The sequence below is a fragment of the Brassica napus genome, unplaced genomic scaffold, assembly GCF_020379485.1.
Source record: "Brassica napus cultivar Da-Ae unplaced genomic scaffold, Da-Ae ScsIHWf_1203;HRSCAF=1722, whole genome shotgun sequence".
Lineage (NCBI taxonomy): Eukaryota > Viridiplantae > Streptophyta > Magnoliopsida > Brassicales > Brassicaceae > Brassica > Brassica napus.
The window spans coordinates 1-3,916 of record NW_026014626.1 but is presented as its reverse complement, the minus strand read 5'-3'; the positions used below and the strand labels follow the sequence as shown (position 1 = coordinate 3,916).

General features: G+C 37.7%; 1 pseudogene; it reads right to left on the bottom strand.

Annotated features, from left to right (window-relative positions):
- Window positions 1-3,204: 3,204 nt before the first annotated feature.
- On the bottom strand, window positions 3,205-3,641 carry LOC125596394 (annotated as a pseudogene).
- Between the last annotated feature and the right edge of the window lie 275 nt (window positions 3,642-3,916).

Here is a 3,916-nt window from a genome sequence, read left to right as displayed (position 1 = left end):
TATTATACATAAACAAGCTTAAGCTCTTTTCCTTGACGTTGCATGAAATGCTCTTTTGACTTTTTACAGATATTTTTACGCCAGAGCTCCATCAGCATATCTGAGTTCATTTTGCACAGAATATTGATTTTCTTCATGGTTTGTGTGTTTCCATTTTATAAATAGTATGTTTTGTCGCTCTCTACTAAATTGTAACCAAAACAAAAGGGTGGACTGTCTTTGTAAAAAGCGGCATAGCTAGGCACACATGTTTTTGTGAAATGACAGAAGGAAAGACATGGAACCATGTGTGAATGAAGCTCATGAGTTTCACTTTTAATATCTTGAGAAGACAATAATGTGGGGTGAAACTTCGTGAAAGTGTGTCTATATAAAGATTGAATGCTATTATATGTCTTTATCTGTGAATAGCTTCTTGCCGTTATTTCATCAATATCAACGATTCTCTCAAATAGTTTTTTTTCAAGTTTTTGTCACAATAACTTTAAAAAAAATACCAAAATAGACTTTTATATTTGAAATTTTAATATTTATTTTTTCATTTTTTAATTGAAATCATATCTTCAAAACTCATCCCTTAACTCTAAGCCCTAAATTTAGATTAATTAACCCTAGAGTATAAATATACTTTTACTCTTTAATAAAAAAAATTTGGTCATGTTCCTTTTTAAAAGCTATTTTGTGACAAAATTAAAAAGACTAACTCGATTTTATTCTAAATGGAATCAAAAATAATTTGTGGTTCAGTATTAAATGGACCAATCTAAAACCTTATATTTAAAATCAAAAGCTTAAGTGAATAGCAAGTTAGCAATACATATTATTATTTATGAAAATTTCTACATATAAATTAAAGAATGGTCTAAAACATATAAATAAATGAAAATAAAATATTAATCAGTTACTATAATTGAGTTGTGTTATAAAATGTATATATGTGCATAAATTTTTTACAAGATTATTGTTATAAGTTCTAAAAGTTAATTTATGTTCATTTTGTTTCGATAACATTTTATTTATTTTCCTATGCTCAAGTAGATGAAGAAATCATATAGTAAGGTCCCTGTGAAGTAATTGTCTGATAGGTCAATGATTTGCAGCTGCCGAAACCAAGAAGGTCCTTGTGGATTATATTGTAACGGCCCATGAAACTCGTTTGCCCTGAGGATCAGGACTTGTAGGCAGGTCCGGTCTGGAATAATTGTGGACTGGAAGCCCAAAACAATTTAGGACCTATTACATAATAAAAATTGATGAAAGTAGTTGGCTGACTTTGAACCAGTAACTCCAGACATACAAATTATAACTTTAAACCAACTGCTCTACCGGAGACTTTGAGAATTGATGGCCGAAAATTTACATATTCTGAACAGGGCCGGAAGCCAATGCTTCTTTGGCTTGTACCCAGGGCCGGTACTGCTTGTAGGTTGTTTAGGGACTGCAACCAGAATGGGAAAGTGTCGTTGAATCGATTGTGTTCCACGTTTAGAACCTCCAGAGCAGAGCAGCTAATCAAAGATCTTGGAAGTTTCCCCACGAAATGGTTGTGACCAAGATTGAGTGACCTCAGACTGGTGGCGTTCTTGAATATATATCTGGTAGGCTTCCAGTGAAAGTGAAGTGATTATCACCAATGTCTAAAACTGAGAGAGACTTGGCAGTGAGATTCCAAAACACTCCGGAGCTGATCAGCTAAATCAATAGTTCCCAGAGAGGGTATGGTGAAGAAGAGAGTAGAAGGGATAGTTCCAAAGAAAGAGTTTTGGCGTGCTTCGAAATTTTCCAAGCTGGAGAGTGAACTGATATTTGGAGGAAGAATCCCTGTGAACTGATTGTAAGAGAGTGATAGATATGTCAGCTTTGTAAGATTGAGTAGTGCGATGGGAAAGTTACCGCTAAGCTTATTGGAATCAACATCTAAGCTGGTCAACTGGTTCAAACGTCCAAAAGAAGGTGTGGGAGTTTCACCACCAGAAGTGTTACCAGAGAGGTGGATATTGGCTAAACGAGAAAGGTTTCCAGTGAAGAAGGAATCAAGCCACTGAAATTGTAGTCGTGGAGTCTCAAAACATTCAGATGCTTGAGGTTACTGATAGAATTAATCTTTAGCCTGAAAAGGCTGCTACTCGAATTAATCTCTCCCTCAAGGGAATTCACACCCAGGTCTAGCCCGATCACTACCCCCGACGTGTTATCCGAAAGATTGTTTGAACCCGTTCTTTAACTCTAGAAGAGCATCCCTCTGGTCTTAAAGGCACAGATGGATCCTCAGATGCGCCTACAAAATCTGCAATAAAGAGGAAAAAAAGAGAGAGTGATACTCACTGAGTTCCAAGAGCCTTCCATCTTTCTCTACAGTGTAAACTAAGGTCAGTGACTGAGTTTTGTAGAGATTAAGAACCCCATCCCAATACTGTTTTAATAGGAAAATGTATAAGTTATGCTTCTACCAATTTATGCAAGGAAGGAAACAGATTGCTATCCAAATGCTATGGTTGTGCAGTGCTCATACTAATATCAATTAGGCAATGCATAAAGAATTATCGTGTTTAATTGCATGGGAAGATATCAGTACGTTGATTTGGCCTTAGAGATTTATTCATGTGACCAAATAGTAAACATTGATTCTTTAGTCATTACATTTGGTCGTTGATCAAAAAAAAAAATCATTACATTTGGTCATTTCACAAACTGTGCTCTCTTCTCCATCAAACCCATTCCACATAGAAATATCTTCTGTTTACATTGGGTCAACGTGGACATTTCTACAGCATTTTCAGTGCAAAACTTCTCATCAAGAAGAACAAAGAACCAAGACGTGGTGCTTCCAAACCGAATTATTATTATTTTATTTTATTTTTTTGGTTAGACCAGTTTAATAGCGACTAACACTAACCTTGTGTTTGTGTTTTGTCCCAAACAAAAAAAACTAAGCTTGTGTAATGAATGTGATGTATAGTATGTTGTGTTATAAACGTTCCGGAAATTACAGAATTTTTCAATCTATGTAACATATGATTTAGTCACCGAGTGAATTAACGAGCAGAGACCCATATTAGCAAAAACATATCGAAATCATTGGGAAAATATTACTTATATTAAACAAGAGAAACTTTCGTTGGGATATTTCGTCGAACACCTTAAGTACTAACTTAACAAAGCAACTACACCTAATCAAACCAGTAGATTGCTCATTGAAGAACCTCAAGCTCTTTCGCCACGGATTCCCTCGCGAGCTGGATATCCTTCGGCATGATCGTACCCTCTTAGCGTGAATCGCGCAGAGTTCGTGTCTTCAAACAACCCAACGAGGTAAGCCTCTGCAGCCTCTTGTAAAGCAGCCACAGCGCTGCTCTGGAACCTCAGATCCGTCTTGAAATCCTGAGCGATCTCGCGGACCAGACGCTGGAAGGGGAGCTTGCGGATGAGAAGCTCGGTGCTCTTCTGGTACTTCCGGATCTCCCTCAACGCCACCGTTCCGGGACGGAACCTGTGCGGCTTCTTCACTCCTCCGGTGGCCGGAGCTGATTTCCTCGCCGCTTTGGTCGCGAGCTGCTCCTCGGGGCTTTGCCTCCGGTTGATTTCCTGGCGGTTGCTTGGTACGAGCCATAACGAAATCAGATGGTTAATGTGAATGTGAGATTTGATTGTGAGGAATGAAGAAGAAGATGAGTTGCTTTTATTATGAGTTTTGTTTAACTTTAGTCCCTTGGATTCGGAATTGCATCTACGGCTGATATTTTAAGATGTCGATCTGCGTGTTCTCTTGTTAACCAATTAAAACAGGCCACTCATGTTAAGCATCTTAACCCATCCGCTTGATTTACTATGGACCAATTAAAATATCGTGGCAAGACCCCACGGGTACCTTACCAATTACTTCCAAAGAGTTTTTTAAAAGTTTGTCGCGCCACTA